The sequence below is a fragment of the Elephantulus edwardii genome, unplaced genomic scaffold, assembly GCF_000299155.1.
Source record: "Elephantulus edwardii isolate Elephantulus edwardi_28Jun2011 unplaced genomic scaffold, EleEdw1.0 scaffold00032, whole genome shotgun sequence".
Lineage (NCBI taxonomy): Eukaryota > Metazoa > Chordata > Mammalia > Macroscelidea > Macroscelididae > Elephantulus > Elephantulus edwardii.
The window spans coordinates 8,747,994-8,762,677 of record NW_006399782.1 but is presented as its reverse complement, the minus strand read 5'-3'; the positions used below and the strand labels follow the sequence as shown (position 1 = coordinate 8,762,677).

General features: G+C 38.4%; 1 protein-coding gene and 1 pseudogene across 1 annotated transcript in view; both read right to left on the bottom strand.

Moving 5' to 3' along the window:
- KPNA1 (karyopherin alpha 1 (importin alpha 5)) overlaps nt 1-14,684 on the bottom strand; it is a 76,188-nt gene that overhangs the window by 60,937 nt on the left and 567 nt on the right. The gene's annotated exons all lie outside the window — the stretch shown is intronic.
- LOC102874676 overlaps nt 6,350-14,684 on the bottom strand; it is an 8,931-nt pseudogene continuing 596 nt past the window's right edge.

The following is a 14,684-nucleotide window of genomic DNA, read 5'->3' as shown; positions in this document are numbered from 1 at the left end:
TTAATTAATTTTAATGAACGTTTACAAAGACTTAGGATTTCCAGTCATTTATTGTTGTACTTTTCTCCCTGCCCACTCCCTCCCCCTAATTCATTTTTCTCCTTAACGAGTAAAAGAAAAACTCTTTCACTGCTAAGCAATCCCTCCCCCCAAGTCCAATGCACTGTGCAGACTTCATTCTGGACTCCTGTCATGACAGTAATAGCTAATCATATCCCTTTTAAACAGTTTTCTCCCTCATCTGTTGCAATGCAGTAGCAGCTCTCCCCTTCTTCTCTGTCTTCCCTCAACCCCAATGTCATTCCTGTTCTACAACAGTGGCTCTATGCAATATTTGTCCTTTTGTGACTGAGATATTTCACTCAGCATAATGTCCTCTAGGGTCATCCACTTAGCATAGTATTTCATGAGTTCCTTGTTTTTCAGTGCTGCATAGTATTCCATTGTGTGACTATACCACCACTTCTGTAGCCATTCATTTGTTGATGGGCACTTGGGTTGTTTCCAGCTCTTTGCTATTGTGAACAAAGCCACAACAAACATGGGTGTGCATATATTTGCTTGGATAGCAGTTATGGTTTCTTTAGGGTAAATCCCCAGAAGTGGAATTACTGATGCAAATCATCATCTTTATAACATTCTATATATAAGAAAAAAAATTTTTTTCTAGAATGATAAATGTGGACTATTGTCTCCATTACATTATATTTTAACCATTTTCTATATATAGAAAAATTAATCCTTACATTGTTTTTAAACTAGTAATTGAATTAAGCTGTTACTGAGTGTTTCAATTGTTTTAAACTGGCAGTATCACCAAAAGACTATAAATATTGCCTTTTTCATTTTAATTTTTTAATCCCATTTCTTTTCAACTGATAGTTGACCCTCCAGTGGGTTCTTGAAGGCTGCAAACCGCACTGGAGGAGATGGTTCATCTTACCCTAACAGAGCATGTGGTGGATCTGAACCACCCAGCTTGGAATGAATGGCAGTGCAAATCCTTATCCACTAGGCCACCACAACTCCTTCACTTTGTACCGAGCTAAAGATCCCAAAGTAACTTTGATTTTTACCTCAGGCTAAGAGATTTCCACACACCACCACCACAAAACCACAAAAAGATAGCTTTTGTCTTTTTGAAAAACAAGAACTCATATAGTAAGAATAATGACATACAGAGAAAATCTGAAAATAAGCACATTGGAAATCTACCAATTACAAACTGCTCCAGACTTTGGTCAGGCTGCACTCTGATTCTCACCAGACTCCTCCAAGCCAGGCCTTGGTGCCTTAGGACCACCTTCTATCTCAGCCTGCTTGTTCTTTCTGCTAGGTTTCCCCTTTCTAGACTTGGGATGGTCTGACAGATGCAGGGGCTATTAATTACTATATGAAGGCTAAAGTTTTGTTGATAGCAATGTGAGTTACTACTGTATATGGAGGCTTTGGATGGACTAAAGTTTAATAGTTTTAATAACAAAGAAAACCCACAGAAGTTTGTCAGAGGAGAAAGAACAATGTAATTGTTGTTTCGTTCCATCGAGTCGCCTGTAACTCATAGCGACCCTATGTACAAGAGCCCTAAATGCCATTCTATCCTGTGCCAACCTTACCGTCTCAAACACACTCACTCCCACCACTCCACTCACAGAATTGATTCATCTCATCGAGGGTCTTCCTCTGGTCTGTCCATCTGCTGTACAGAGGTAACTCATGGTTGCTATGATGCTAAACAACGTGATACTGACATGTCAAATGCGATAATGGTTACCCATGGTGGACAGAGTTTGGTGGAGCTCTCCGAATAAAACAAGCTTGGAAGCAGGAGTTACATTCAGTTCCAAAATAGTTTGCCTCCGGAAACTCTATGAACTGGGAGAAACAAAAGTTATACAACTGTTGTGATCTTTTGTTCATAGGGTCACTAAGAGTTGTCTACAACTTGACGGCACTTAATAACAACATTTTGCAATTATACTGCATCAGAAGTTGTAATTAATATTTTATCGGTTTTTTATGAAAGAGAAGAATGACCTCGTCATTTTTGTCAGTTGAAAGGTTTTATGTTTTGCATTTTTCTTTCCAAAAGGCAGTATAACAAGGGTCTTTTCATGGTAAGATATCACAAAAAAATTTCTTTATAGAAAATTCACAGTCACCATGGAATTTAAAGGTTGTTCTGGTGGTCTAGTGTGTAGAGTTGCACTGCCAACCCAAAAGCAGGCAGTTTAGATCCACTAGCTGTTATGCAGGAGAAAAATGGGCAATCTTCTCCCACACAATGTGTAATATCTAAAAAGCTATTAATCAGTTTCAACTCAACTGCAATGAATAAGTGAAAAAAGAAAGGGAGTTCTAGTGGCCTAGTGGGTAAGAAGTTGCACTGCCAACCCAAAGACTCACAGTTCAAAGCCACTAGCTGTTCCAAGGGAGAAAGATAGGCAATCTCCACCCATGTGACATTTTCCCCCCTGCCATGCTATGTACAGCCTCTCACAACAGCTGAAAGGTTAGCTGTGAGTCAGTTCCAACTCCACAGGAATAAGTCTTATGTTGAAGTAATGTTTCTATGACATGCACACTTAAAAGGAGCTTTCAAATTCATAATTAGCACATTCAAGGTACACCTTTCCTGCAAAATCATATTAACTCAAAGGCAGAAATGTCATTTTAATTCTCTATTCAGTCAATTCAGTGTTTGTGTGAAGGAAAAAATAGCAGATACAGTAGATTAGCACATACTAAAATTATAAGAAACTATATCTATATCTATATAAATATATGACACAACCCTGCTTGCTGAAACTGAGGAGGACCTGAAGAGCTTGCTGCAGAAGGTAAAGGACTACAGCCTTCAATATGGATTGAAGCTCAATATCAAGAAAAAAGATTCTCACCAATGGGCCGACTGGCAGCATCGTGAAGAGACTGAGATTGTTAACAGCTTTAGTTTGCTTGGCTCTGCCATCAAGACTCTCGGCACCAGCAGCCAGAAAATAGACATATTGCAATGGGGAATTCTGCTTTCAGAGACCTATAAAGAGCAATGATGTCACTCTGGAGATTAAAGTGTGCCTGATACAGGCCATGATCTTTGCAATCACTTGCTATGCATCAGAAAGCTGGGCAATGACTTGGGAGTGATAGGAGAATTGATGCCTTTGAGCTGTGGTGTTGGAGAAGAGTACTGAATATACCAAGGACTACTAGGAGCTCTTGCTCTTGCTCTCTCTTGCGCTTGCTCTTCCTTTCGCCACCACCCTCTGTAACAGAACTCCTGAGTAAACCGCTGTGAGAAGGAAAAAAAAAAAAGGACTACTAGGAGAACAAACAGGTTCATCCAGGAGAGGGTGAAACCAGGCTATTCCTTGGAGGCAAGGATTCTGAAGCTTCGTCTGACATACTTTAGGGAGGCTGCAAGGAGGCACCATTCCTTGGAGAGGGACATCATGCTTGGGAGCGCAGGAGAGGAAGAGCCTCGATGAGATGGACTGATTCAGTGACTGGGGTAATGGGGGTAGGACTGTCGGAGACAGTGAAATTGGCACAGAATAGAGCAGGGTTTAGGGCTGTTGAACACAGGGCCTCTGTGAATCACAGGCAACTCAATGGCACATAACACAAACAACAATATATAGCATGAGGATAAAGAGACCAGGAAAAGAGACAATCACAGGTAAGAGATGAGAAAAATCTTACTGAAGCTATAAAACATGATGTCAAGAAGTATTAGTTAGCAAACTTGAAAACTCTGAAGTCTAAGAACCTGCAAAAAGAGATGTCAACAAGAAACAAATGGATTCATAGTGTCTACAAACAGATGACTCAAACATGAGGCTCCATCCACATAACTCTCAAAGTAGACTACAGAGACACAGTTCCCTTCTCATCTTCTACCTAGGTAAAATTACTCAGAAGAAATTAAACTCAGCTGACTCTAGAAGAGGGTACACCAGCACAGATGAAAATGGAGATGAGGTATAAAGGAAACTGGCACCCAGTTTCGGTAATAGTAAGAACCCAGTACCTCTTCTTTTTTAAAAAAAAATTATTAATTTTAAGGAACATTTACAGAAATTTTTAATTTCCTTTCATTCATTGTTGCACTTTTCTCCCTGCCCACCCTCCCCCCTAGTTCGCTCCTCTCTTTGAAAAGTAAAAGAACAATTCTTTCACTAGTATACAACCCCCCCCACACACAATCACACAACCACCCCCCACCGCCCCACTATGCAAACTTAATTCTGGACTCTTGTGAGAACCATAATACCCTATCATATATCACTTTTAAACTGTTCTCTCCCTCATCTGTTTCAATGCAGTATATATAATTTATCCAGTTTTTCTCGTCTTACCCCAACCCTGATGTCAGTCTCATTCAACAGTGGCACCACGTAGTATCTGTCCTTTTCTGACTGAGATATTTCACTCAGCATAATGTCCTCCAGGGTCACCCATTTTGAATAATACTGTTTAAGTTCCTTGTTTTTCAATGCAGCATAGTATTCCATTGTGTGAATATACCACAGCTTCTCTATCCATTCTTTTGTTGATGGGAACTTAGGTTGTTTCCAACTCCTTGCTATTAGGAACAAAGCTGCAATAAACATGGGTGTGCATATATCTGCTTGGATGTTGGCTATGGTCTCTTTAGGGTATATTTCCAGTAGTGGAATTGCTGGGTCAAATGGTATCTCTATTTGCAACTTTTTGAGAAAGCGCCATACTGCCTTCCATAGTGGTTGCACCATTTTACACTTCCACCAACAGTGAGTAAGGGTTCTGGTTTCTCCACAACCTCACCAGCATCTGTTGCTTGCTGTTCTGTTAAATTTTGCTATTCTTACTGGGGTGAGATGATATCTCATAGTTGTTTTGATTTGCATCTCTCTTAGAGCTAGGGATTTTGAACATTTCTGCATGTGCTTGTTGGCCATCTGAATGTCTTCTTTGGTGAAGTGTCTATTCATATCCTGTGCCCATTTTTCAATTTGATTATTTACCTTTATCATGTTATGCCCAGTACCTCTTCAAAACTTCCAACCAGGTGTAAAAATATGTATCATTGATTGCTGCAGAATAAATTCGAAGTCAAGACAAACTGAGATATAACAAAAGGAACAAGATGGCCAATCCTGTGCCATCTTCATTATAAGCTCTCTTTCAAAGGGAAACTGAGGAAAAAAACTAAGTTTTTATTGCTCCCAATAAACTTCCCATTAACAACCCAAATCTATTGTCTTGTCATTTTTAGACATATCATTCAAATCAACACACAAATATGAATGGCCAGCCTTAAGACTATCAGATATTTGAGGAAAGCTTCTACACAGCACAGAAAGCAACAGAAACAAATTTGGAAGAAATAGAAGGCAAGCAAAAGAAAACATTTCATCAATATCCTCAAGATGATGATGGCATCTCAAATGCACCATAAAGATGCTAGAACATAAATACAGCCCCGGGGTGGTGCAAACTTTTCACATGCTAGGCTGGTAAAAGAAAGGTTGCAGGTTTGGGCTCCCCCAGATAAGCCTCAGAAGAAAAGCCTGGTCATCTTTAATAAAAAATAAAATCAGCCAATTTTCATTCTGATACTCATGCAGTTACGATGAGTCAGAATCTACTTGATAGCAACTGACTATAGCATATGTGCAAGTTCCAAGTTACCGAAAATACAGATTAAAATGAAAAATTCAATGGAAAGATGTTATTCAGACTACTGGGGGGGGGGGAGAAAACAGGAGAGAAAAATAAAAGAGCAATCTAAGAGTTCCATTATCTAAATAATATAAATTCACCCCAAAAAAGAGTGGAAAGAAGAAATAAATTATGAGGAAGATGATTAAAGAAATAAAACATGAAGTTTAACATACCTGTTCAATGAAAGAACGCATGGACAAAATTAGTAGAAAGTAGAGAGACTGGGAGAAGATATTTCCCAAACCTAAACCAAACAGATCACTCAAATCTAATCTTGGAAAAGAAATCCCTACAAACCACTAAGACAACAAACCAAAGAAACGCTGAACATGTGACAAAACAGAAGAAACTTATCAACAAGGCAAACCTGAAAATATATATGAGTTGATCTAAATCCTCAGTAAGCCAAAGCCTTCTGCTATCAAGTTGGTTTCAATTCACAGTGACCCTACAAGAGTGGGGATTGGTCCCAAAGGGTTTTCAAGGCTGTAAATCTTTACAGGAACATTATTTTTTTTTTAAAAGTCTGTATATCATCAGTTCATTACAAAACAGAGACATGAGATTATTTACAACATGATGAAAGAGTTCAGAACTTCAGTGAAATGGGCAGCTTCCCGTGATATTTCAACAGTGGCTTATTTCAGTCTACATACTTCCCAAGAATGTCACCACCTATAAATAAGAAACAATCCTTATTGTCTGTAAGTACTCTGGTGCCTCCATATTCTGGGAGATCTTTGTCTCCAACTTTCATACTAACTGGTTGAACCTATCCACCCTTTCCTTTAGATCCTGATCCAATAGTTACTACTTTTGCTTGCAATACTTTCCTCAAGAATCATCCTTTGCTCACATTTTCAGTTGCACTCCTTTCCACCAATACTCAAAGAGTGGAAGACACTTTCTAAAGCACTGTCCAAAAAAAAGCAGCCCTATCCTGCCATGACTCTGGTTGTTGCAGCTTGCATCTGACCCTTGCTAGTTTATGACAAGAAGAGATCCACAATTAGACCCTCCAATCACACGAACATGGGTAAACGCCTGCTATCATGCATACAGAAACTTCTTTATCTCACAGAGCAGCTGATGGATTCAAACAATCCACTTGGAGTTTGCAGCCCAATTCTTCCATTAATAACCAGAGAATGTAAACTGAAACAGTGATCTATCACTTTATAACCTTCAGACTGACAAACTAGAAAATTGGAAGAAACCTAGTACTGCCAAAAACAAAAACCCTCCTGCCCTAACACTTAGGCATACTGTCGTTAGGTGCCTTGGAGTCAATGCTGACTCACAGTGATTCTATGTGAAACAGATCAAAATCGTGCCTGATCTGTGCCAGCCTCCCTATCTCTACCGTGCTTAAGTTCACTGTGTCAATTCATCTCATTTAGGGTCTTCCTCTCTTTCAGTGACCCTCTACTTTTCCAAGGATCAGCCTCTCCTGGCAATACTTCTAAAGTATGTTAGATGGAGCTTCAGAATCCTTGCCTCCAAGGAGTAGCTTGGTTTAATCCTCTCCAAGATGAATCTGTTTGTTTTCCTGGCAATCCATGGAACATTCAGTACTCTTCTCCAGCACCACAGCTCAAAGGCATCAACTCTCCTTTAGGATTTGTTTATTCTTTTGGCAACCATGTTATAATCAATTGTTGTTGTTATGTATTGCTGAGTTGACCATGGCTCACAGCAACCCTACCTATGCACAATAGTTCTGAATCCTGCTCCATCTTGGGTCAATCTCACTGCCTCACATCTACCCTCATTACCTCAGTTACTGTGTTAATCTATCTCATCTGGGATGTTCCTCTCCTGTGTTGTCCTTCCACCCTTCCAAGTATGATGTCCTCCTGCAACAACTGGTTCCTCCTGGCAACATACCCAAAGTATGAGAGATGGAGTCTTCAAAATCCTTTCCTCCAAGGAACAACTTGGCTTCAACCCTCTCCAGGATAGACCTGTTAGTTCCCTTGGCAGCCCATGGTATGTTCAACCCTCTTCTCCAGTCCACAATTCAAAGGCATAAATTCTTCTTTGGTGATCTCTGATCATTGCCCAGTTCTCTGATGCCTAATAGGTAACTACGAAGACCACAGCCTAGATTAAGCACACCTTAGTATCTAGATTGACATTGTTGCTTCTCAGTACTCTGGATAGGTCCCTGACAGCAGATTTCCTAATGCAATTAGTCTTTTGATTTCCTAATTGCTGGTGCCAAGAGTGTATTCTTCACCAATGCCACAATTTAAAGACATCAATTTTTCAGTCCTCCTTATCCACTTTCACATGTATACAAAATAATAAAAAATTTAAAAAACAGCAGTTTTACTCAAGTCTAAACTGACATCCTTGTTCTTTAGCACATTAAAGAGGTCTGTAAATACAATCTATCTTTTGATTGACTGCTATTTCCATGAGTGAAAACAAAGAGGACTTAAAACATTTGCTACAGAAGACTACAGCCTTCAAAATGAATTAAATCTTAGCATCAGGATGACAAAAATCTTTACCACTGGGTCTACAAGCAACATCATGAAAAGACTGAAGTTGTTGGGGAGCTCAGGTGGCCTAGTGGCAAGAAACTGCACTGCAATCCCAGAGGTATACGGTTCAAATCCACCCGATGCTCTGCCGGAGAAGGAGGGGAAATCTCCTCCTGTACCAGTCAGATCTGATTTGATGGTACACATAAAAAAATAACAAAATTAAAAAAAAAAAAAAGACTTAAGTTGTAAACTATTTCATCTTGGTTAGATCCACAATCAACACTCTTGGTTCCAGGGGTCAAGAAATCAAAAGAAAATCTGCTGACAAGGACCTCTCCAAGGTGTTAAAGAGCAATGATGACAGCTGAAAAGGATAAGGTGCACCTGATCCAAGCCATGGTATTTTCAGTTATTTGCAATGCATCTGAAAGTTGGTCAATGAGTAAGGATGACAGTGCCTCAGAGTTGTGCTGAAATAAACTGAATAGCCAGTGGACAGACAAAAGAACCAACACATATTTCTCAGAGAAAGTACAACGAGGGTGCTCATTTAGAGATAAGGGTAGAGAAACTTTGTCTCACATACTTTGGGCATGTTGTTAGGAGGGTTCAATCCTTGAATAGGGACATCATGATTGAAAGTGTGCAGGGTCAGCAAAAGAGAGAAAGATGTCAATGAAATGGACTGATACCTCCTTGAATGACAGTAATAACGGGTTCAAAGACCATGAAGATGGCAGAAAACAGAGCAAGTTACTTATCTGTTGTTCATAGGGTTATTATGAATAACCTTAGACTTGATGGCACCCAGCAACAACTTTCCATGGGTATTATTATGGAGTCAAGTAAACTGAAATCGCTAACAATTTCAGTATTTTTCTCTACTGACCATGATGGTCCAGTTGTATTTTGTTTTCTTGATGTTGAGGTGTAATCCACACTGAAGACTAACTGTATAGTCTTCTTTATTAAGTGCTTCAAGTTGTCTTTACTTTCTGAAAGCAAGATTATGTCAACTGCGTGACAAAAGATGTCGATGAGCCTTCATGTTTTGCTCAGCTTCTTGTATTATTTGCTCAGTGAACATACTGAATAAGTATAATGAAAGAAAACAACTCTGACACTTCTTTTGTATTTTTAAACCATGCAGCACTCCCTTGTTCTGTTCAACTACTATTTAAAGGACTTTCCATAATTAATAAAATAGTTATCTCATTTTATAGCTCTAGAATCCCACTGCTGTGTATATATTCCAGAGAATTTTTCACACAGGTTCTGTAAGAATGAACAAGTATATTTACCAGTGTATCTGTGAAGGCAGAAAGCAGAGGTAGAAACACTTCTTAAAATTAAAAGTAAAATGTGGTAGTAAGTAACTGCAAGACCATGGCCTGAATCAGGCACACCTTAGTCTCCAGACTGACACTGTTGTTCTTCAGTACTTTGGAGAAGTCTCTGACAGTAGACTTCCCAATGCAATTCGTCTTTTGATATCCTGGTTGCTGATACCAAGAGTGTTGACCGTGAAGCCAAGCAAACTAAAACTGTTAACCACCTCAATCTCTTCACCACCTATCATGATGCTATCAAATGGCCTACTGGTAGGGGAGCTCTGGTGGCCTAGTGGCAAGGAGCTGCAACTACAATCCCAGAGGCGCACAGTTCGAATCCACCAGATGCTCTGCCGGGGAAGGAGGGACAATCTCCTCCTGTACCAGTCAGATCTGATTTGACGGTACACTCAAAAAAAAAAAAATTTAAAAAAAAAATATGGCCTACTGGTGAGAACCATTCTTTCCTTGACGTTGAGCTTCAATCCACAGAAGGACGCATACAAATGACAAAGAATTAGAATGACTTTGGCCTTTAACAGCAACATAAGCTAGAAAACAATAAAGCTGTAACTTCAAAACTTTGATTTTTTTAGCTTCGACTCTTACATCCTGTTATACTGATAAATTATGATGGTCTAATAAAGTCTTTACTCGTATTTCCTTTCTCAGAAAGCTACTGGAAGACACAGTGAAATGATTAAACCAAGAAAGAGGGACCAGAAACAAGGGTTCCATGCAAGGAGAATCTGAAGTATGACAAAGTCCAAGTAAAATAGCTGTGCAAAAGACCTAAAAAAGTAACCAATCCTGATTGCTGTAGTAAAAGGACAGAAGATTGATTTAAGGATAGCAGTTATAGGATGGGGAGGAGGAAAAACTACTACTAATATTTAGTTACGGTAAACATCGAATATTGACTTAATTTTAAAACCTGTGATAACCATTTTGGGAGGATGACAGAAGCAGAGTGAGTATGTGGTTGATAAGGTGGGGAGTTCACCTTTAGCACACTATGACAGGAGGTAGGGAGGAAAACTTACAACAGTAAATGAAAGAAAATCCAACTTTTCTGTAAAATTCTGTTAAAATTACAATTAAAAAAACCCACAGAACACACTGAGCATCTTATCTAGAGAAAAGTGAACTGACAGGATCTGAAATTGACATATCAAGAAATACCAACAGAAACAAGTAATTTATGAGTGTAAAAGTAAACAAAACAGCAATCTTCACGAGGACTGAGACTGAGGATAGCTATTTCTCAGATATAATTCTAATTCAAAATAGTGTTTAGTGGTTAAAACAAAAATCTCTAACATTAGTTTTTAGCAAATTGGTTCACATAACATTTCATATTTAAATTACATCTGGGAGAACTCTGGTGGCCTAGTGGCAAGAAGCTGAGCTGCAATCCCTAAGGTACATGGTTTGAAGCCACAGATGCTCCTCTTGAGAAGGAGGGTCAAACTCCTCCTGTGCCAGTTGGATCCAACACAACAGCAACAAAATTACATCTGGTTTTTCTGTTGTAGAGATTTAATTGCTAATAAAACCAAATTATAATGTCTGATGTAAGCACAGTACAAATAGTCCTGTTTGAATCTCTGCAAATTACCTAACCAGTCTACCTCTTTATTTATATCCTTGAAGAAATCTGCAAGTATAATTAAATAAAAGAACTGATGCAGTGCTCAATCCATCCCACTGCAATGGAGTCGAACATTCACAGCTTTGACCCAAAGTAGATGTTCAAATGACACTGGTAACTTCTGCCTGTCTATCTGTTCCCTAGTTACAAATCCCTTTTCTGACCCCAACTTGCCACGTTTGGTCACAGAGTAAAGAGACTCACAGACAACTCAGCACATATCCCTCCTCACACCAGAAAATCAATCGTGATGATTAAGCAGTCTGATTGTATATGAAGGGCAGCATTATTCTTGTTATATGAGGGAGATTATCCCCTTTATCCACATTCTAGAGTAATGCTTGCTCTCAAGAACTGTCTCAACTAGTCTACAACAGTAGGTCAGACAAATATTTTCATTTAGGTCTGTTCTGTAGTGTTGTAACATCTGAACAACAACAACAAAAAAAAAACCAACAATCCTTTTACTTTCCATCAGTCTTTATTTCCACTCTTTCACTGTCTGACTTCAAAATATTCTAAAGTAGGCCCAATTTGTACCCTCTTGCTCTGGGGACATCTTCTGCTTACTGCAGCAAGAGAAGAGTGAAATCAGCTCCAATCAGCTAAATGAACTGTTGATCATTTCCAATGTTTTCTTCCTTTATTATGGTTGAATTCACAATATCCTATGTAGAGAACTTAAAACAAAACAATGGCACTAAAAAAGGATTACCTTTATCTCTAGGTCATCTTTACTAGCATAACCAATCAAAAGTGTCAAGTCATTTTATACACAATATTCACATATATTGTTGTTAATTACCTTCAAGTATGACTCAAAACGACCCTATGAACAAAAGGCCTGAAAAGCCCCTCTACAACTACTGACATTTATCAAAGTTCATAGAGTTTCCGGAGGCATGTTATTTAGGAAGTGGATGCAACTCCTGCTTCCAAACATGTCATAGTATGCTACTGTTTTTATGTGCCACTGAGTTGCCTGCGATGTATATATCTAAAAACAATGTGACATATATCATAATAAAGAGACATATATTATAAAAATCATCAAGAAGTTATTTAATCATTAGTTTCTTAGAAAGGTAAAAATTAGAGATGAAAGATAACCACAGTCTTCAAATGAAAAATCAAACAATATAATAAGGAAGGGAAAAGAGAAAGCAAACAGTTCAGGAAATAATTAAGCACAATTACAGGATATGTGGCATAAAAGCTTACAACATAGTTGAGGCTAAGGAAAATTATAAAAACTGAACACAACTCAATTTTTAATCTCCCAACCAGTCAAAGTGTCAAGAGAGACATAATGGCTTTAAAACACTCATGATGTAATAAGAAGTAGCTATTTAAAAGATTAAAAATTAAATGACAAAGAAAAAGACCTAGACATAAACTCACTTTTGATCGAGAAATTATGGTACATTCACACAATGGAATATTATGCAGCATGCAGGAGCACCAGGTTTTTTTTTTTTCCTCCATTCAGTCATTGTTGCACATTTTCTTCCCTGCCTACCTACCCCTCCCCTGAATTCACTTTTCTCTTTTAAGTCCACTTCAGAGGAGCAGTGATTTTGAAAATTCCTACTTAACTGGGGGAGCATAATGCTAAGTAAACTAACTCAGTTCGATAAGGTCAAATACTGTATAAGACCATTATTGTATTAACAGAAAAGTAACTAGTAAAATTGTCTGAGAATCCAAGGGGGGGAGAGTAGAAGCAGAGAGGTGAGAATGGGCAGGGAGGTCGCACAATTTGATGGGTAGATGGAAGGGTGGGTAAAGGAAATGGGAAAGTTCCAGCGTGAAACACAATGTATATGAGCTCTTTTAAGTAAGCCAGTATAAAAGAATTGTTTTTGTGTGTTTTTTTTTAATAATTTTAATGAACATTTACAGAGATTTTGGATTTCCATTCATTCATTGCTGCACTTATAAATTTATTTTTTTTTTTTTAAATCTCTCTCTATAGAAATCACTGAATAAGAAAGTGTATCTGTCTCTGGGAGCAATGCAGATGTTTCCAGGTCCTTTCCAGATTATCCTACATATAATCAAGGTGCAAAATATCAAATCAGTTTATGAAAAAAATCCTATGAAAAGGTAAAGTAACATTATAAAGTACACGAATTTTAGGGGAGAACTCTGTCATTTGGCTGATCCTAAATTTTTATAAACATGTTTAAATTATCTATTAGAGTGTCAACTTCTTAAGGATTATGGTGCTTGCTTCTTTTATTTGACTTTCCTTTGCCATTTATTTAGTAGGGTGCTAGACGGTTCCTGAAAGTTATAATGACTGATGAAAATGTTATACAGTAACTATTTTATATTCATTTTGTTAGTCATTGTTGAAACTAATACAGTCATGCTCAAGATACTGCTCTGGTGTTCATGGAGTTTGAGAACCAGAGCAGTGTCTGGAACATGACTATATTCCCACCTTCCGACACATAGCTGCTTCATAAATAGTAGCTGACTAAATGAAATGAAATAAATCAAGAAGTACTAAAACAGAGAAAAAAGAATTCTTAAAATAGAAACGACTTTGGGTTGTAAGGCTGGTTCCAATCAAGACCTGGATGACCTTAAGTAAACTACTTAACCTCTCTGACCTTCAATGTTTTTGTCCACGGGACAGGAAAAACCTCATCATTATTTAAAAAGAAATCAACTTTAACCAAATCAACTTGAATTTAATATATGTATTTAATTTATGTTAGTATCAACATATAAACCTGTTTAATATATGTATGTATCTCAAACAGCTCAATAAATGTCCATTATTCTCATGCCTTCCACACTATAAGCACTTATTTTACATAAGATAGAACCTTCCAAAACGAAATTAGTTCAGTGAAAATCCAGCAGTTTTCATCTTTAAATTGGGAAGGGGAAACAACGTGGAGATTATTTCCAAATTATCGTTTAAAAAAAAATGTTAAAGAGAAAGCAATGTCAAAAATAAGCTTTGAGTAACAAGAGATGGGAATCACATATACCATCTACTGCTAAGAAACGGAGACTCTGAAGAAACTTTTAAAAAGACTCTCAGCACTATTTTTAGAAAAATAATTCACAATAGTTTACTCCACGTTCAAACGTTAAAAATCAGCTCCTTTGAGATTTTTCATTGAGAAGAGGTGCACTTAGGACTTCGAGGCTAAAACGTTTCCTCACTTAGACTTTCAGGTCATCCTGCTATTTTGAGCGCAATCCAACAGTTTGCAATTTCCCTCGCTTCGCACACGCAACGCACACACGAAGTTCTGTCATGCCTGTAATTACCACACCCCTGTCAGCCGCTTCAGGCCCATGTTGTTATGACATCTGTAAACTGCAGCCCTTTCTCCCTCCTCCCCGCCTTCCCACCGGCTCCGGTTGGGCTATAACTTGTGAATTCCCAAGACGGTCCCTCCCAGGCTCGGTGAGGATTTCACACGCCACCCCTGCGCTGCCCCCACGGCTGTCACCGCGCTCGGCGCGGCCCACCCCCGCCCC